This window comes from Megascapheus bottae, chromosome 27 (assembly GCF_031878675.1).
Source record: "Megascapheus bottae isolate mThoBot1 chromosome 27, mThoBot2.hap1, whole genome shotgun sequence".
In the NCBI taxonomy this organism is placed as follows: domain Eukaryota; kingdom Metazoa; phylum Chordata; class Mammalia; order Rodentia; family Geomyidae; genus Megascapheus; species Megascapheus bottae.
This window is the reverse complement of record NC_143535.1, coordinates 17721882-17743895: the sequence shown is the minus strand read 5'-3', so window position 1 is coordinate 17743895 and position 22014 is coordinate 17721882.

Here is a 22014-nt window from a genome sequence, read left to right as displayed (position 1 = left end):
AAGGCATGTGATATTTCCTGCAGCACTCTGTCATCGGAGCTTCCTCTGAGCAAGTGCACGAGGAGTTTCCACAGCTTGCCCTTTGACACCCCAGATTAAGAGGGTGTGTACTATATATACATTACGTTCAAGTCTCACTTCATTTTCATTATCTGATTTGTATTTATTTTTACTCTATACTACATATGTAGTATATGATACGTATATGAATTCATAATTGACTATGAGCTAATTATATGTATACTTTCATGGTTAACCTTTAAATTCCCAAGAACAACTCAAGGTTAATCATAAATGTAATATGTTATGTAGTATATATGCTATACATACTATAGTACTACACTATATATAGTGTTATATATATATAAATATGCACATGAGCACATGCACAAGTATGCCAGCACAAGAACTTCTGACTCTCAATGTTATCATTTCTTGTAAAGAGTTGACGATTGCTGAGAGCTTGGTGTGTGCCAGGTAGCAAATAATTTTTTTTTAGTATAATGTGGTCTTGACCTAGTTTTGAGGTCCTGGCTTTAGAGGATGCTCAGGTACGCTTCTTCCAGCCGCTGACTAACTATGTAACAGCCAACCACCTCTCATAGGGGATTCTTAAACCCCAAGCTACTATAATCTATAGCCATTGCCTCAGAGCTGGGTACTAGAAAATCATCAACAGACTGATACTCAGAGCCAGTGAAATTACCCACACAAGCCAATACCAAGCCTGACCAGCTTGTTGAAACTGCTTCTTCTTGTGAATCACAATGAAGTCTGTCACAGTCACAGGCTACTCATGACTGACCTGGCATTGCCTGATGTCCTCATGTCCTCTGATGCTCTGTATTCTCCCCAGGTAATAAAATTTAGGAACACTCATCTCTCTCTCTCTCTCTCTCTCTCTCTCTCTCTCTCTCTCTCTCTCTCTCTCTCTCTCTCTCTCTCTCTCTCCTCTCTCTCTGTGTCTCTGTCTCTTTCTGTCTATCTGTCTCTGTCTCTGTCTGTCTGTCTGTCTGTCTGTCTCTCTCTCTCTCTCTCTCTCTCTCTCTCTCTCTCTCTCTCTCTCTGCACTGGGGCTTGAACTCAGCATACCTCCATTTTGGGCCTTTGGGTGGTTAATTGGTGATAAGACTCTCACAAACTTTCCATCTGGGCTAACTTTGAACCTCATGCTTCAGATCTCAGCTTACAAAGTAGCTAGGATTATTAGATGTGAGCCACCAGTGCTTACTTTAAGAAAAAACACTCTTAATTGCATCTGGCCCCATCTTACCTCACCCAAAGCAAGAAATGTTTGAATGCCTTTAAAATTTTTTTATTTAATCCTTAATACAAGTCAGTGAACTAAATACTAGCATGATTCCCACTTGATAGTAGGGATATCCTGTCAAGAATTACAAGAATTAACTCCCAGAAGTTAACCACTAAAAAAAATCCCTAAGTGGAATTGTAGCTCAAGTAGTAGAGCAATATAGCTCAAGGTCAGTGCCCAGCCGCTGAGTTCAAGCCCCAGGACAAGCTAATAAATGACAAGGCTAGAATCTAAACTACAGCCAGGCACAAAGCCTGGACATTTCACCACCACACTGCGCTGCTCACAGGAACAGTGTTGGCACTGCCACCATTCTACCAGGATGGGGACTTCTTGTTGGATTTATTCTGACTGAGAAAGAATATAGAAACAGTGAACACACATCTCAAAATAAGTGTTTGCACTCCACAAGTGTTATGAGGTGAAGCCTCGCAGGAGACTAGTTAAAGTGGGTGCTTTCCTGACATAGTAAGGCAATTTAAAACATCAGAGCCACACTTAATTTAATGAAATTAAACCTTGCTAGTACAGTTCCACACCCCGGCACAAGTGGCTGGGTTTAAAATAACATGGAAGATTTGGCCTGCTTTGACTTCTCTGGCCAATAATGGTCAAAGATGGGAGCTGGAGGAGCCAGAATGCACAGAGCTTCCTGTGGGACCAGCCGGCAGTGGCCAGATCAGCCATGAGCAGGCTGGGACTGTGGCAAGAAGTGTTAATATGGGCTCTGGACAAGTGAAACAAGCCAATCTGTCTTGTTTGGATCTGAATGTAGAGTTGTTACTGGTTGTCTAGCACCTCGCTCTGGGCAATTGTTTTAGATGAATAGTATCTTGAGGGTGAGTCAGCTAGGAAACTTTATTAGCCATGCCATTCAAGTTTTCTACCTTTACTAATTCTGTCTATTCTTTCTTTTCCTTCCTTCCTTCCTTCCTTCCTTCCTTCCTTCCTTCCTTCCTTCTTTCCTTCCTTCCTCCTTTCCTTCTTCCTTTCTCTTGCTCTCTTTCCTTCCTCTCTTCTTTTTTTTGATGGTGTTAGGGTTTTGAAGTCAGAATCTAGCTAAGCACATAACCACTTGAGCCATACCCCTTCACATTTTTCCCTTAAGTTATTTTTCCTCTAGGGTCTTGTATTTCTGTCCAGGATAGGTTCAGACGACAATCTTCCTACCCTATGCCTCCCAAGAACTGGGATTACAGAAACACTCCACGTGCAGCTTTTTTGGTGATATTCTCTTGCTAAACTTACTTTTATTTCTGTTAGCACCCAAGCTAACAGAACCAGGATTTTCCTAATCTCTCTTTCCCCCTCACCGCCCCCATCCTTGAGTAGCTAGGGAAATTACATATCACCACATCATACTCTTTTTGTCTTCTTTTTCTATCCGTTATTGATAAACAAATATCACACCCTCATTTTATACTCTGTGTTCTTGTAAAAATCATATAATTTTGGTTTCTTTAATCCAGTCTTACAGTATTTGCTACTTGAGTAGATTAATCATTGTAGCTGGTATGATAAGCATTTTGATTTACTACTTTACTAGTTGTTTTCTATTTTCTTTACCTGTTTTATGTTCACATTCCCTTTATGTTTGTGCCAGTTGAACCAAGCTTCTAGTTCAGCATTTAACTGATTAATTGGAGATGGAGTCTGGAAGACTTTTCTATATGGGCTGGTTTCAAACTTCAATCTACTATCAGCCTCCTGAGTAGCTAGGATTACAGCTCAGCTTTTGGCTTTCTTATTTTAATCTTCATATCACATGCATACATACATACACACACACAGCTACACACACACACACACACACACATATACACACACAGGTTTTGAACTCAGGACCTTGCACTTACTTGGCAGGTGCTCTTTGAGCCAGTCCCCTAATCATCTTTGCATTTGTTGTATTTTTAGTAGGATTTCTCATTTCTACCCAGACCAGCTTGGACCTGGATCTTCCTCTTTATGAATCTTGAATAGCTGGAGTGACAAACATGAACCTTAGTGTCTGTCTTTTTTTTGTGGACTTTTGCTTCCAATGACCTTGGACTATGATCTTCCCGATGTTCACTTTTCCAAGTAGATAAGCCTGAGTTCACAAGCATGAGCCTCAGTGCTGGCTTGTTACTGTCTATGAGTCTTTTGATGATGATCCTTCAGATTAAGATTTTGTCCCAACATCACCTACATAGATAGAGGAGAATCATGCATTCTCCTCATACTGACAACTGAAGAGAGCAAAAAGGAATAAATAATGTGGATTTATTAAAGCCTAATATAAATTGGGATTTGTCACCTCTTCCAACATAATGCTAGGATCTTAGAATAAGATTCCATTTATTCCAGTCCTACCTTTTTGATTTATGGTATTGTGTACTTAAGTTCTGTTTCCTGAGAATTTTGTTATTCTTCTACCTTTTAGGTGATGTTAATGGAAATGTATGTATCTGCCATTTATGTCATTTGTATCCAGTCACTTTGTTGCTGCTCTTTACAATTTGTTTTAGTGAAGGTCTCTTGGCAACACACTTACTGGTTTTGTTTGTTTACAATGCTATTATTTCACCTTATGGTTGAGGACCATTGTTAATTTGTAAGTAACTACAAGTTGGGGGAGACTTTAAAGATGTCTTCTGGCTGGGCTTCCATGGCTCACATCTATTAATCCTAGCTATTTAGGGGGATGAAAGTTGAGGATTGCGGTTCAAAGCCAGGCTATGCAGAAAAGTTTGTGAAATTCTTATCTCCAATTAACCACTAAAAAAATCTGGAAAGTGGGGATGTGGCTCAAGTAGGAGAGTGCTAGCCTTGAGCAAAAAAGCTCAGGGATAGCACCCTGGACCTGAGTTCTAGCCCCAGAACCAGTACACACAAAAAGATGTCTTTTTCCTTCCTTTCTTCTTTTTGTTTCCTCCCTCCTTCCTTCTCTCCCTCCCTCCCTCCCTCCCTCCATTCTTGCCTTCCTCCCTTCCTCTCTCCCTCCCTCCTTCCTTCCTTCTTTCCTTCCTTCCTCCTCTGTTTTTCTTTCTATCTTGTTTTGGTATTTTAAAAGGATCTACTATTGTGTCTGTTATATGGGTAGAAAAGTCCACTGTCAGTCTTCATGTCGCTCTTTTGAAGAGATTCACTTAGATATGTGTTGCTATACTTTTCTTTGTACTTATCCTTCTTGAATTTCATATTGTAATTGTTTATGACAGTTTAAAATATTCTTGGTCATTATAGCTTAAAAACTGGTTTCTGTTGATTTGTTTCATCTTTATGGAAATTTCAATTATATAGACACGAAAATTTTCTATCTTCTTTTTTTGCCCATGCTGGGGCTTGAACTCAGGACCCGGGCACTGTCCTTGAGCTTTCTCAAAGCTAGTGCTCTATCACTTGAGCCCCAGCATTACTTCTGGCTTTTTCCGTGTATGTGGTACCGAGGAATCAAACCCAGGGTTTCCTGTATGCTAGGCAAGCCCTCTCCCACTAGGCCATGCTTCTGGCCCTTTGAATCATCTTTTATGTGTCTACTATGCTTTCTTCTGTCCCTCCTTATCCTTTTTAATATCTGAGCTTTAGTCTACTGTCTGTCTCTGTCTAGATCTTGTATCCAGTTCACTAATATTTTCAATTTTGTACATTTTGCTCTTTGAATAAGTTTGCTGTCACATGTTTCAGTTGTAGTATTCTATTTAGTTTTTAACTTTCTGTGGCCAGGTGCCAGTGTCTCATGTCTGTAATCCTAGCTATTAAGGAGGCTGAGATCTGAAGATCACAGTTCAAAGCTGGCCTGGGCAGAAAAGTCCATGAGACTCTCATCTCCAATTAACTTCCCGAAAGCTGGAAATACAGCTGTGATGCAAGTGTTACAGTGCTTACCTTGAGCAAAAAAAGCTCAGGAACAGCAGGCAGGCCCTTAGTTCAAGCCTCAGAACTGGCACACACTCACACAAAAGTTTATGTATGTATCATGGTATTTCAGTCTCATCTATTTTCTTATCACTGTCATTCTATTAAAATTGTCATAAAAATTATGTGTATATTTTCATCTGCTTTTTTTCAGTTGTTTTTCATATGTCCGGGTGATGTTTACTAGCTGCTAATTGTTGTGTATAATATTGTAGAGGCTCTTACTGATATTTTCTCACTCAGGAGCATTCACTCTACATTTTGGCAGGCGAAGAGGATGAAATCACCTCAGTTCAACAAGAATTAAGTTGAGGCATGTTCTGGTCTTTGTAAGGCTCTATTCATTGCTGGTTTGTGTTTTTGCATGTGCAATCCAAAGGTCATAAATAAAATCCTGAGATATTTTTAAGAACTCTCCACCAGCATACTTAAAGGCACACCAAACTCCAGTTTTTGTGTCACATTGAGACTCAAGAAAGCGTTGCTTTATTTTTCAGCCTCTCACTGCTTGATACAGGCCTTGTGAGAGTTTATTTTCTGCTGTTGTAACAGAACACCTGATACTAGGTCCATTGGCTCTCAATTCTACACACTGTTAAGTCCAAGGCATTGATATCTGATAGAACCCCCTTTCCTGCATCACCCCATTGCAGAAGGTGGTCAAGGGAGAGCAAGGGGGAGTTGAATTTAACCTTTCATACCCTTCCTTCTTTTCTTTCTTTCCTTCCTTCTTCCGACTTTAGAAAGAGTTACTGGCAAGAGCTCTGAAAGTCTAGCATTATCTTTGTCACTAACCTTGAGAGACCTTGAGCCAAACTCTTGCTCTTCTTGGAGCCTTGGTTTCTTTATCTATGTAATTAGACACTGGAATAGATTACCTCCAAAGTACTGTGTTTCTAAAACCAGCTGTAATGGGACATGAGTCTGAACTCCCCATCTCCTTTGCAGGGTCTTTTCAATGGTTGAGAATAGTGACAGTTCTCCTTTCCCCACATTCCATTGCCTTGTTGAAACATGTCCCCTCCGTCTTATTTTTGCTCTTCTAAAAATGTTTATCCATGAGGATTTATGTCAAAATGGCTGGGGGACGGGTGGGCAAATTATTTCTGCATGCTGATGAGACACTCTTAAGCTGTTCAAGAGCAAAAACGCTGCCCTGCAGGGGAGAAGCTGCCCTGCAGGGGAGAAGCTGCCCTGAAGAAGAGAAGCTGCACTTTGTAAAGCTTGTGTCCTTTCCATCCTCAGCCCCAATGTGCCTGATGTTAGGGCTAAGCTAAGCTCATGGCACAGCATGCCACAAGGACGTCCTTTCTTCCTTCTTTCCTTCTTTCCTTCCTTTCTTTCTTTTTTCTTCCTTCCTTCCTTCCTTCCTTCCTTCCTCCCTCCCTTCCTCCCTTCTTTCCTTTTTCCCTTGCTCCCTTCCTTTCTTCTTCCCTCCCCCTTTCCTTCCTCCCTCCCTCCATCTCTCTATTCTTCCTCTTTTTCCTTCCCTCCCTTCCTTTTCATCCTTCCTCTCTATTCCTTCCTTCCTTCTTTCCTCCCTCCCTCCTTTCCTCTCTTATTCCATCCCTCTCCCTCCTTCTCTTTTCCCTCCTTCCCTTCTTTCCTTTCTTCCTCCCTTTCTTCATCCCTCCTTTTCTCCCTTCCCCTAAATCCATTCCTTCCTTCCTTCCTTCCTTCCTTCCTTCCTTCCTTCCTTCTTTCCTTCCTCCCTTCCTCCCTTCCTTTCTTCCTCCCTGGTGTGCACCACTGCTGAAGAACTTCCAGACCCATGTCATGAGTCTGACCCAGAGAACAAGTAGACCAAGTTGCATTTGAAGAAAAACTGTGTATGTTGGTGGAGCAGGTAGAGACTAGATCTGAGAGAAAGAAGAGGCAGCAGAGGGGCAGGAGGTTCTCAGGGCAGCACACCAGCCAGGAGTGGGTGGGGCCTTGGACTGGGGTGAAGAGGGTGTAGTTAGAGGGAAACGAAGGGATTCCAGAGAGACTTAACAGGATTTCATGATGGATTGGACATGGAGGGAAGAGAGAATGTTTAGGATGACTCCTTGGTTTCTGCCTTGCATAAGGGAATAAAGAAAGTTGATCCTCACTGCTGTGATCAGGTGTGAACAAGCACAGAATGTCCCAGCAGTTGGAAAGTGTTGTTCCCACATGTGGACTAAGAGGATCCCACAAGGGTCAGAGAGAAGTGAAGCATTCTCCTTACTGAATGTAATCCGGTGCCTTTGCCTGTGAGGTTTGTGTCTAATCTTATTGCTACCCTGCCTTATCGCTGACAGGTACTGTCCCCTGGGCCACCTCACCTCTTGTTCCCTCCCAATACATGTAGAAGATCTTGGCTTGGGGCCCAGTCTTTGTTCTCCTGGCTGACTTCTATGCTTCCCTGCATCTCAGCTACTAAAAGATGATATGCCTGACCTTTGTCGGACCCCAAAGTTGCCAGAATGCAATACTCCAATCTTCAGATGGTATGAGTGACAGATTGATGGTGGAAAGAACGTGGAACAGTTTCTGATTTAGCCATATAAACCTAAATGAGTTGTCACTTCTGAGATTCAGTTTCTCAATTTTTTTTAAAATAAAGAATAGCTACCTTTCAAAATTCCAATGTTTTGCAAAAGCAAGTATTTGGCCTTTTAATTTGGGGCCTCAAGCACTCAATCTTTTGAGCCATGTCCCCAGCACATTTTGCTTGAGTGATTATTATTTTGTTTTAGGTAGGCTCTCCTGAACCGACCTGTACCATGATCTTACTTTTACATCTCAAATAGGTGACTGGTGTACATGGTCATACTTGGCGAGATGGGAATCTCGGGAATGTTTTTCCCTAGCTGGCCTTGAATAAGAATTCTCCAAATCTCTGCCTCCCAAATACTGGGATCACAGATGTTTTCCATCACATCCAACTTTTAAAGTCAGAATTTTTAAGATGCTTGGCAAGATAAGGTTCTGGTTGCTGTTTCCATCCACATCTCCTTTTTGTTCCTCAAACTAATTCTTATTCTTTCATCAGATTTGTTATCTTCATTTTCTACCCTATTGATTATTCCTTTCCTATCACTCTATGACTTATAATTACATACTCTAATTCCATTATCTATCCTGTGAGTGTAATATTCCAACTGACTTTTCGTAGTGTACAAGTAATTGCTGCCCCAGATTGTATTGTATTGTTTCTACCCCTGTCCAATGAACCATTATTATTTTCCTGCTTTATATGGTCCATATCTGATATTATTACCTATATACATGTCAACTTCCCTGCTCAACATTCCTTGTGATACAGTTTTAAACTCAGTGGGATTTTTGGGGGGACATATATCATTTAGTAGAACTGTTACATCTCAGTTTTCTTCTGTTTCCCTTATGTCACCTCAGTTTTCATTTACATGAAAATTCCTTGATTTCACCTTCTTTGTTTAAATTGGAAATACTTTCCCCGTTTCTTGATAATTTCCCCTTGTCACCTGTCCACATGCCCTTCTGAAGGTATCTTTCTCTCTGTTCACATTTTTGAGGTCTTTTGTGTTCTATAGTTTTTCTGAACTGAATCTTTGTGTGGATCTTTCTTTCTCTTGTGTTTTTTCTCTTTTCTTCTCTTTCTTTCTTCCTTCCTCCTTCTCTTTCTTCCTTTCTTTTTCTCTTTCACATTTTTTCTTTGTTATGCTAGTACTGAGTCTTGAACACAGGGCCTCATGCTCTTGCTTGGCTTTGGGGCTCATTGCTGGTATTCTAACACACTGGAGCCATACCTTCACTTCCAAATATTTTCTGGTTAATTGGAGATAAGAGTTTTATGTTTGGTCCCCATTTCCCTCCCCTCACCCCTCCCCTCAGCTTGTTTTCCCCCTTCCTTTTCCTATTTCAAATAAACAAATAAATGTATATACAATATACCAGATAACAAGGTAAGATACTGTAACAATACGAGAATAACCAAGGAACAACAAAAGAGATGAGAAATAACATAGTACATTATAGACTTTTATTTCTTTAGCATACTAATTATTCAGTATACTCTCTGGATCTGATGATATCTTTCATTCTAAAGCCATAATAGACATAATTTGGCCTTCTTTGTCTATTTTATATGCCTATTGGCCACTATTTCTTATCTTTCTGATATAATTTTCCTTGTCACTCTTCCAGGTAACTAATTCTCCTCAGCATCCTCTAATCCACTTAATTCATTTTAATCTTAGTGGTGATATTTCTTACTTCTAAAGATTTAACTAATTTTAACTAACTTCTTTCCCAGGAAAGAAGTCTTTTTGTGTCTTTTTTTTAACAATCTTTGTTTTTTTTCCTTTAATTATTTGATATAGATCCTGAAGGCTTTTCCTCTATGTTGTGTTACTGAAGTCATTCAAAGCTCAATTCTGTCGTTAGTTAGATATGATTCTCTTATTTGTGATGGCTGGCTTGTTTGGTAATTTTGGGTTGTGAATTCATCTTCAGTAATGATTTATTTGTGAAAGCCTAAATTACATCTATAGTTATGGAACTCTAAAAGAAAGAGCTTGTTTCCTTCTAGGAAATTTACACATTGCTTTTATCAAGAATATCAGCTAAAAGCCAGCTAAAAGCTGGGCACCAGTGGTTCATGTCTATAATGGTAACTACTCAGGAGGTTAAGATCTGAGAATCTCAGTTCAAAGCCAGCTCAGGCACTAAAGTCCACGAGACTGTTATCTCTAATTAACCAAGAAAAAAACTGGAAACACTGCTGTGACTCAAGTGATAGCGTGCTAACCTTGAGCTGAAGAGCTCAGGGACAACTCCCAGGCCCAGAGTTCAAGCCCCACAACTGACAGAAACTAATCAGCTAAGGGCCAGGAGTTTGGCCTAGTGGTTAAGTGCTTGCCTAGCATGCATGAAGACCCAGGTTCCATTCCTCGGTACCACATATATAGAAAAAAGCTGGAAGTGGTGCTGAGGCTCAAGTGGTAGAGCTCTAGCCTTGAGAAAGTCCAAGGACAGTGCTCCGGCCCTGAGCTCAAGCCCAGGACTGGCCAAAAAAAAAAAAAACTAATTAGCTAAAGACTACTTTTTTTGTTCTCAATTTTTCCCCATGATCATAAGGTCTGCAGTATTGACTTTTCGTGAGAGCACTCCTCCATCAGAAGTTACGCTAAGAACAGTCTTGGAGATATAAATTTATGTACATAGACATAAAAATCTATGATGGGATATATACTCTATTGACATAATGTTAGATTATATAGACTGATATGTATCTATGACATACAAAGTCTCTCAGCTTAATTTTAATTATGTTCTAAAATCTATGTGCCAGGGATTGCATATAGAGATTCCCTTCCTGAATACTTGTTTGTTAAACATGGCATTTGAAATATGATGTAAAAACTCAGTGTTAATAAAATCTTTTCATAAAAAATGTTAGGCTAAGAAAAATGAGTATTCACATCAATACCTTTTATTAAAGCTTACCCTTCTGATGGAGGATTGCTCTCCTGGCTCCATTTCTGCAAATGTATGTTGACTATTAATGATTGTATTCACCCATCTTTGCTCTGTCCATCCATCTGCCCTCTTCCCCTTGACTTCCCCCACTCCCCAACAGAAGTCCAGCTTCTTGGTGTTCATTTTGTTAAACTGTAAGTTTGTTGTTCAAAGGAGTTATACCCCTGGCATTCTCCACTTTACCTAACTTTCTTTATCTGTAATTTCCAATAAAGGACATGAGAAATATGGGCCTCATCTTCCTTGATATGAACTGTTTGTGACTTATTGCACAATGTTCTGTGTATCAAACTACTGTCAACTTTCCATCGCTGCAAAGGCGCATGTGTCTTGTCCCCCAGCTTAGCTCCTTACCTCTATCCCTCACATACCAGTTACCTCGTTTCCTCCCATCCCTACCTCTACCCCTAACTTATTCCCTATTACAACAGGCAAGCTACTTGAGGGTGGGGTAATGTTTGTACAGAATTTACCGATTAATAAGCAATCACCATTATAACAATAATAATTATACCTTTATTTTCATCCTGATCCTTTGAGCTCAAACTAATCCTGCCCTGCCCTCCTTAAGTTGACAAGAAATAATTGCTCAGATTTTCCTAATGGAAAGATTTCTATTTTCCAAGTGTCTCACAGTGCTTGTGATACTTTGTTGATGTCCTCTCTAGATTACTAAGGAGCTGAACAGAACACAAATGAAATAGAAGGCTCTTTAGAAACATGGCAGTTCTTCTCTGAATTTGGTAGGAGGTAATGGATGAACAAGGACGAATATTTAGCTGTGTTTGGGTGGTACTAGAGTGAATTTTAGTAGAAGTACCTTGGTATCCTTGGACAAGTCACTTTACCTCTCAAATTCTCATTGTCTTTATCATTAGAAGGGATTTGAAAGCCAGGTGCCAGCGGCTCATGCCATAGCTACTCAGGAGGCGGACAAGTGAGGCTTGCAGTGCAAAGCCAGCCGGGACAGAAAAGACTGTGAGACTCTTATCTCCAATTAACCACCAGAAAACCAGAAGTGGAGCTGTGGCTCAAAGTGGTAGAACATTAACCTTGAGCAAAAGAGCTCAGGGATAGAGCCCAGGGCTAGAGTTCAATCCCCATAACCAACACCGCCCCCCCCACCCAAAAAAAGAAAGGAAGGAAGGAAGGAAGGAAGGAAGGAAGGAAGGAAGGAAGGAAGGAAGGAAAGGATTTGATCAGAGAACTAAGCATAAACCTCAGACTTGACTACATTAATAGCTGCTTAAATGTAGAGTCATTAGGCTCTCCGAGGCTCCATTTTCCTCCTTTTTCTAACTTTCCAGATGAGATCAGCTTAGAGATTAGAGACTCAATTTTAACTCATGCTACTTTACCTTATGTACTAACATGCTCAGTTAGTATATTCATTCATCTTTATTCACTCTTCTTCCCTTCCTCCTTCTGCTCTCTCCCAAGACAGCAATCCTCTTTGCATTTCCTGGGATGGACCCTCACACTCTATAGAATTACACAACCTCAAGTTTGTACTAGCATCACTGTTCATGTCCTTAAGATCAGTGCTCTGAAAGCCAGGCTCCCTGCAACAGCCAATACTAACTTAACCTCTGTTTACCAGCTTTTGCCTTCTCTCTCCATCCTGCCTTTTCCTTTCAGTAAATTAGTTTTCATCATAAGCTGAAAAAGATATAGCTCTTTAGTTTTTATACCTTACAGCACGAGTTGTAAGAGACAAACTGGCTTAGGTTATCTGAACCTAATAATAATGTTGGTGAATAAGCTATTTGTTGGCACTCCTTGGTTCCAAAAAGAACATGACAAGTTGTAACAGCTACACAAATGGAGTAGGGATGCAGTCGCCAGGAGCAATAAGAGGAATCTTGGCTAATAAAGAACAGGGATGTTCATTCTAAAAAAAAAAAACAAAAATAAATACCACATAGAACACCCTTGAGAATCTTCTAGGAATATATTCTGGTAGATCATGAAGTCCAAGTAAGTCCAAAATCACTATTACATTTCTAGTATTTGAATACACTTGCTTTCTCATCAGATGATACCTGTGGGTTGTTTCTGGTGGCCATGTAAAACTTAAGCCAAACAGAACAAAAAAATACACAAAATCATGAGGCTTAGACTCACCAAGATGCTATGATCTGAAGTGTTTTGAGTTTTTCTTGGGGGGGGATGGGGGATCTTTTAGTCAGGCCCTCAAATGGTAAGTGGGGAAACAAAGAGAAGCATATGGATGACAAGGTATACAGAAAAATCAATTGATGGGCTATTTGGATGCAGTTGAGCAATGAATGTAGCCCTCTTTTTCTTGGTGATTCCAGTCCTGATATGTCGGTGCTCTTCAGTTCCTAACTGTCCCACATGGAATTGGTCCTGAGGACAGATAGATAACTTTGGCCACTATGGCTATACTTTGGCTAGAAGGTCTATTTCACTTGCAGATTGCCATACAAAGATCCATTGAAAGAAGGAAATCTAATAGCTGAGACTCAAACACCAAGGATTCCTCCTGCCCCTGCCTTTTTTGGTTGAAGACCAAAGGCTACACACGTGTCCCCGTTCTTAGGATTAAGAGATTACTCTTAGAAAAAAAGAAAGAAAAATAGATAGTGTTAATTAATTTTTACTTGAGGCCTCCGCCCTTTTCCTGCTTTCTATTCCCCTTTTGTCTAGTCTGGAGGAAAATCTGTGAGAGAAGCCTGACCTGTCAGCCAAGCTGGCTGCTCTGTGCCCAGGGACTGACTGCAGCCACTGTGTGCCACCCTGCCCCCGCCACTCCTCTTCCCCTACAGCTCTTACACAACAGTCAAGCAGGCACATCAAGAGTCCAGCCTGTTTTTCTTTGTGGGTTCCTATGCTTTTCAAAGGATTCCTTTGTTAGTTAATGTCAACTCACCCTCAAGGCTTAAAGTGGAAACCAAAGAGACTGAACCCACATGGGGTGGTGGCTTCCTTGAGGGGTGTCCTATAAAACCTATCTTCTGAAGAAAATCCTCCTGATAGGTCCCTTTCCTGCTCTAGGGGTTCTTTCCTGGGCATTCTCTCAGGTCGGCATACATGAGACTTGAGTCTCTTCATAGACTTTGAATGATCAAAAAAAGGCCCAAGTTTGAGTCAGAGACTAATTCAAAACCAAAACTGATAAAAATCCTGTGCTCTTTCTACTATCCTAAGCTCTCGGGTTGACACAGCATTCTAGAACCAGTTACTTTAGTTTCAGAGGCTTAGAGAAGAGGTCATGTCTGTTGATAAACCTGGTACTGTTCCCTTACAATGCTCAGTACTCACAGGTTTTCTGAGTGCCCATGCACTTATTACTTCTTCATTAATTCTATAAGGAAACTTTTCCTCTATTAGGACTTTAGGAATTTCAGACATGGATCTTGTAAGAAAGCAAGATAAGTGCTGTGGACTTTATCAGTTTCCCAAATGCTCTTTTGGAAATGCACCATTAAAGTTACTTCATTCTTTTCATTGACTTATGGATGTAGACATATGTGATGTCAAATTGTGCCATCTATGATGATGTCAAATTGTGGCCCCTTTGTACGGCTCCAGTTTTTGAAGCATTCTGGATTCTTGGAGGATAGAGTACCCCAGACTCATCTTTCACATGTACTGCAGACTTGGGTGAACCTTTCCTGCAAGGATCTCTGGCTCCTTTCATTTGAAAATAATACTTAGAACTAGTGATTGGACACCCTACGATATGAATAGAGAACCCAGAAAAAAGGACCAACATATTAATGGGCACCTCACTATTCATATAGCATTAACAGTGAATTGGCCATAGTTTTTGATTCCTCTTAGTAGAATGTGTGAGGAAATAACTTTCAAAGTACAACATATCATGATTTACATTCATATTTCCAATCCAAACTCAGACTATACCTGTTTGTGCATCAGTGAGGAAATACCTTATATTAGAGCAACTGTTTCAATGAAAGTGATCATGAAAGTTGAATTTCAAATTGAACAAAAATTTAATCCCAGCTACTTAGGAGATGGAAATCAGGAGAACCAAAATTTGAGGCCAACCCAGGTTAACAAAAAAACAAAGCCCTATCTTAGTTTATAAACCAGATGTGGTGGTACACAAGTTCTGCAGGAAGCTGAAGGTGGGATTGTCTACGGCAATTTCTGGGGGAAAAACTTCCCATATTGCACTACTTGAAAAGTAACTAAAGCATAAAGAGCTCAGGTGGTAGAGTGCCTGCCTATCAAGAGCAAGACCCTGAGTTCAAACTATAGTACTACAAGAGAGACAAAGAAAGTGGGGTAGGGAGGGAGGGACGGAAGAAGGAAGGAAGGAAGGAAGGAAGGAAGGAAGGAAGGAAGGAAGGAAGGAAGGAAGGAAGGAAGGAAGGAAGGAAGGAAGGTTGGGGAGGGAGGTAGGGGAGTTGGAAGGAAGGGAAGGAAGGAAGGAAAAAGGGGGAGGGAGGGAGGAAATTAGGGAAGGAGAAGGGAGAGAGAAGAAAAGAAGGTAAGGAGAAAGGAAGGAAAAGAGAGGGAAGGAAGGAGAGGCTAAAAAGAAAGGAAAGAAACAAAAGACTAATATTGTTCATAAATATAGACACAAAAATGCTTAACAAAAATCTTAGTAAGTATAGCTCAGCAATATATAAAAACAATTGTGTACCATGACAATACAGAATTTAAAGCTAATTCAGTATTGGGAAATCAGTATCATCCATCATATTAATAGGGTAAAGGAAAAAAACAAACATGGTCTCATGATTTAAATAAAACATCTATGAAAACTTCAAATGGGAATTTCCCAAGCCTGATAAAGAGCATCTAATAAAAATCATATGACTGGGGTCAGGATTTTGGCCTAGTGGTAGAGTGCTTGCCTAGCATGCACGAAGACCCGGGTTCAATTCCTTGGTACCACATACATAGAAAAAAGCCGGAAGTGGTGCTGAGACTCAAATGGTAGAGCTCTAGCCTTGAGAAAGTCCAAGGACAGTGCTCAGGCCCTGAGCTCAAGCCCAGGACTGGCAAAAAAAAATCATATAACTAACATTTTACATATGCTTTCTGAGAATAGACACAAGTATGGATATCTGCTCTTATCTGCTATTCAATATCATGCTGGATTAGACAGTAAGATTATACCTAGCCAAGCATAATTATATAGAAGAAAAGTTTTAGAGACTAAGAGCTAAACATAGAACTGGATTTGAAAATAGAAACATGAATCCTTAAAAGAAATATAGATCAGGTTTTTATCAAATTTAGGGAGTTTGGGCCTATAAAGCATCATGTTAAAACAATGAAAAAGGAAAATATACAATGTGGAAGATATTTATGAACCACATAGTCAACAAAGGACTAGGGATCTTAACACTTGCTAGTAAACAAACCAAAAAAGCAAACAATGCAATTAGAATCTAAGGAACAGACAAATGGAAGAAGAGAAGATAGGAAGGTAGCAAACAGACATATGAAAATATGTTCAACATAATTAGTCACTAGGGAAATGGAAACTAAAAATCACAATGAGATACTACTATATAACTATTGGAACAGTTACAAAAAAGTAGTGTGGCAACATGAAACACTGGCTAGAGTGCAGATAAATTAAATCATTTACACATTGCTGGCAAGAATAAAAAATGGCAGTCACTGGAAATAAAATAATCTAACTAGTTTCTTGGAACACTAAACACACAACTACCATCTGACCCATACTACTGGGCATTTACCTCCTTCCCCCGACCTCCATCTACCAAAATTAAAAAAAAATTAAAAAGTAAAAACAACAACAAAGAATGAAGACTATGTTCACACAAAGACTTCAAATGAAGTTAGTTGTAGTGGTTCAAGTGTGTAACCCTAGCTACTTTGGAGGAAGAGATCTAAGGATTGAAGTTTGAGGTCAGTCCAAGCAAACAGAAGTTTGCAAGACCCTAACTCATCCAATAGCTAAGTGAGGTGGTATATGTCTGCTATTCGAGCTATGTGGAAAGCACAAATGGCTGGGTACAGTGACACACACCTGTCATTTCCACAGACATGAGAAAGAAACACAGGTAGGAGAATCATACCCCAGGCTAGTTCAAGCATAATGTGAGACACTGCCTTGAAAATGATCCATGCAAGAAGAGCCTGGAAACATAGTTCAAGTGGTACAGCACCAGCCTGGCAAGCCAGAAGCCCTGTGTTCAAGCCTAAGTTCTGCCCCCCCAAAATAAGATTATAAAAAATACTGATAATATTGGTGATGGCTCAAAACTGCAAAATCTAGAGTTCTTAATAAGTGGATGGGCCTAGTGCTGGTATCTCACATTTATAATCCCAATTATTCAGGAGACAGACCTGAGGATCTCAGCTCCAAACCAGCCTACATGGACAAGTATGAGAAACTCTTGTCTCCAATGAACCAGTAAAAAGCTGGAAGTGGCTCAGGTGGCAGAGGACCAGTAGTGAACAAAAATGCCAAGATTACTAAAACACACACACACACACACACACACACTCACTCACACATATACACAAAATATTTATATAAGCCTGGCACAGCTGGCTCAAGCCTGTAATCCTAGCCACCCAGGAGGCTGAAATATGAGGATCTAAGTTCAAATTAGCCTTCACAGAAAAGTTCATGAGACTCATTCATTAACTACTCAAAGATCCAAAGCATAGAGCTCAACTGGTAAAGTGCTAGACTTGGGCACAAATGTTCATGAACAATGCCCAGGCCTTGAGTTCAAGCCCCAGGACTAGAAAAATAAACAAACAAACAAACAAATAAATATGAATAAGCCAACTATGAAGAACATAAAGTATATTCACATTATTTAATACTTAATTACTCAAAAAAAAAACCCAAATACTGATCCATGCAAGAGCCAAGATGAGCCCCCAAAGGAACCAGGCTGAAGGGAAAGATCAGTCTTCAAGCTTTATACTATGAATAATCTCATTTACAGAGGATCTCTGAGGTGACAAAGCATGGAGATGTAGGAAAGAATCGAGTGGTTGTGGGAATTACCCAGGGGCCTGCAGGGTGTGAATGTGATCTGAAGGTGGGGACCCTATATGTTCTGTATCTGTTCTGTAACAGTGATAATAACCTGGTTGGGATATTACCATTGTGCAAAATGTCACTATTAGGATACACATTCACAAAATTCTCTGCATTGCTTCTTACAACTGAATGCAAATGTGTAACTCAAGAATACAAGATAGTTAAAATATATTTTAGCCCAATATTTTTATTGGTGTATATTAAATCATGCCTAGTAAGATGTTTCAGCTGAACATTTCCAATAGTTGGTTTTTGTTTTTATACTTTTACTGTGGCTTGAACATGAGGCCTCAAAGACCTTGTTTGGGCTTTTCTTCTCAAGGCTGGTGCTTTGCCATTTGAGTCATACCTCCACCTGGAGCTTTTTGTTTGTTGGTTACTAATTGGAAATAAGTCTCTAGGGTTTGTCTTTCCAGGCTGGCTTTAATCTCTGATCCTCAGATCTCAGCTTCCAGTAGCTAGGATTATAGGTGTGAGATACCAGCAACTTGGCATTTCCAATATTTTTAAAGATCTGAGTGTGGGAGCACATACCTGTACTCCTAGCTTCTCAGGGCTGAGGCAGACAGATCACTGAAGCCTAGGAGTTTCTTGTCAATTTTGGGCAATATAATGAGATCCTGTTTCAAAAATATGATATAAAAGACAAACAAGTGCATGGCAAACATTTAGGGAAGGCAGAAAGGTTTCATCTGTGCTTAGGCAAGAAGCACTTATAGAGTCGCTTTTATAATAACTATGTCTCTTTCCTGAACACTTACTCTGTGCCTGGCAAGTTCAAGGGCTTTTGATACATTCTGTAATTTAATCCCTTTAACAGCCCTGAGAGATTTAGAGAGCTTAAGGAATCTTGTGCAATTCCCTCAGTAAGTGGTAGAACCAGGAATTTGAACCTGGATGTGCTTGACTTGCAAGTGTGTGCACTTCCCCACATGCTGAAGGAAGGGAATCCGTAGAAAAGGTATGGGTTCAATAGTGGAAAATCTTTGCTACTAAAAAAAATAATAACTCCATGTTTCCTCTGCATTTGGCATTTCAGGAATATACTACCAAAACCAAATCATCTTATGTCCATTGTCTTCCACTTGGTGGCACGTATTGAGTTAGGCGCTGAGCATCTCAACATGCACCGAAGTGTACAACAGCCTGTCCCCACACCAGAGGAATGACAGTGGTTCTGTGTAGTCATTCTTCAGAATCACTGAGACCTTCATTTCAGGACCCCTTGTGGCCATCAAAAAGAGGGAAGGAGAGTGTGGCTCAAATATCCAAGCAACAGTAGTTAATTACATCTTCAGTGTCATTTTGTTTCTCAATTTCACTTAAAAGATTTTTTTTTTTGCCAGTCCTGGGCTTGAGCTCAAGGCCTCAGCACTGTCCTTGGACTTTCTCAAGGCTAGAGCTCTACCACTTGAGCCTCAGCACTAATTCCAGCTTTTTCATGTGTATGTGGTACCGAGGAATCAAACCTGGGTCTTCGTGCATGCTAGTCAAGCACTCCACCACTAGGCCAAATTCCCGGCCCCTTAAATGATTTTTTTTATGCTGCATTACAGGTTCTATTTTCCTCCTCCTATTTCCCAGATAAATCTGGTAAGTTCTGATGATGCACTAGATATTATATGCTTTATTTTGATGCTGATAAATGTTCTGGAATTCAGTTAAATCACTAGTAAGCAGTCTGATCCTCTATATTAATTTGGTGGTATCAGAATAAATTTTCCCCACTACTTAAGCAAAACCCTTCTGAATTCTCTATTTGATATTACATGGCTGAAAAGATGAACAACTATTCTCAACCCTATATATTCTCCAAACATTGTCCCCTCTTGTCTTTCTTTGTGAGAAGTTCTCCCATTCTGGAGAAGTTTCCTTGCTGTGACTCAGTCTTCGTCTAATGAAAAAGAATGTAGACTTACTCATTGAACTTGACGCAATCTGTAATTCTATGTCTACCATCCTTTATCCACTACTATCATCTATTATCATGTATTTGCTCATTTAGGACCATGTAAATGAGCAAAATCTTATAATATTTGGCCCCGTTTCCTCAGATTGACTTTGCAATTGCTTGCTTTGTCATTACTAGAGGCAGAGAAGTGGTTAGTCATAACAAAAATTGGCTTCTACAACTAAGCTAACATCTCTTAACAAGGTGATTACAGATATTCATCCAGAAGGGAATAGCTTTAATGAAGAAGGAATGAAGTGTTCCTCGTGCTGGCATTTCAGCAACTGACCTAGTCTCCATGTCCCCTCACTAATTCTGCGTGTCTCACTCTTCCCCATTCAGTGTCATCACACCCACATTGGAACCCTCTTGATTCAATCTATCTTTCTACATCCCGCTATGAGTTGGATTTTAGCTACTTCGGTTCTATGGCTTCAAGAGGCTGTATAGAGAACACCTGTTTATACAATAGTCTCATAAACAAAACCTTTTTTTAACTTATCACTTTTATCTCCTTAAAGCTTATAACAAAAAGGCTAGGTATGGCATTCAGTAGTAGAACATTTTGGGTCCCATGTGTGGAGTCCCTGGTTTGATCCCTAGCACCAAAAAGAAAACAAAACCAAAACTCAAAACAGGCCTCAAACAGTAGGTTAGGTAATAATTTAAGATAATTATTTCATCATTGTCATTGTCAGTCACAGGCTACCAGAAGCACATCCACTAACACACATTAAATAATCATTACCTCACCTTCAAATCAACCATTTTACTCAGCAAAGCAGCGAGTCTTCATTCCCTTGAAGATCTGTTGTTGGCAACCATTCCAAATACCAATGATACTGGTCTATCAGGGTCTTTAGATACAAACCGCGGAATCAATTCTAGTAATTTAAGCAAAAGGAAATAGGCTCAAGAATATTAGATTCAGGGGTTGGGAGTTTAGACTAGTGGAAGAGTGCTTGTCTAGCATGCACTAAAACCCTGGTTCAATTCCTTGTTAAGACATACACCGAAAAGCCAGAAGGGTTGCTGTGGCTCAAATAGTAGAGCTCTAGCCTTGAGAAAACCCAAGGACTGGATCAAAATAAAAATATTAGATCCAGATCCAGATTCTCCCAAGGGTCGAGAGCCAGAATCTGTAAATATACAGATAGAATCAATGTCCAACCACTAGGCCTTCTGCCAGTTTACCAGATGCCAGAAACTCTACCCTGACACTTTCAATGATCTGGGGACCTCTGTCACTACCCCTGCTTGAAGATTGGTGGTCCATGTGTGGCTGCCTGCTCCAGCTACTGACTTTTAAATCCAAGCCTTCTCATGATGCTAATGATTGCTAGAATCTTACCTGGTGAGTGCACTCTATCCGTGTAAGGTCGGCGCTTGCCAATTTTCTGGATTCTACCTTAGGAAGAAGGACTTCATAAACTGCAAAAGTATCAAATTTCAAGACGTGGTTTAAAGCTATAGATTTGTAGCCATTCTTACCCAACATGCACCTGTGTGTACACACACTGTTTGCCTTCATATCTATGCACACACATGCTCAAAGATTTCTGAATTTTGAGGATCAAAATTCTACCCATCTACGACTTTCCTTCACCTAAAGTGCAGGTGATAGGGAAATGAACCAAACCAGCCCTCGGCACAGTCTCCCCTGAGACAGGATGCCAAGAATATCTCTCCCCCTTGTAAATTTCCTGATTTGGCTGCCATGCCATATGTGACCATTGCTACAACCTTACCCAGTGGTTCCTCTATTTATAAAGCTGAATTTCTTGGTAGAAGAGTCCTGGCAAATATCAGGCTGTCTCTATGCCAAGACAGGATTAGCATTTTCTACATCTTGATCACACCAATTGCTCTTAGAAGAGACCAAGGCAGGCTGTGGCTAAAATTACAGTGTCCCATCCCATGTGATCAACCCTCCTCCTTTCCCCTCCTCCACCCAAGCAAGCAGCCCACCATACCCACTTTTGGAAGAGCTAATGTTCCCTGCTTCTTCTGGGGATCAGGTGGCTGAGGACGGAAGCCAGGGCTGTTCTGATGGTGGCATGGACTCCAGGGTTTGCAGCGGAAGAAGTATCACGTGGGATTAAAGGATTGCCGCCTCTTTAAATCCGATCTCTCTCGGAGCTATTCGTAGGCTGTTCTTTGGCCCATTCTACCATCATTCATTCAGGACTATAACTTGATCAAGGGAAATAGATCTCTGGGTTCAAGAGTGACTTTCCTAGCAAGTAGGACCACATGCGAAGATCATCATTGGCAAAGCACGTGCATCAAATTACTTTGTCATCTGCTCCAACAGGATTCTATAAAAGAGAAGCAGAA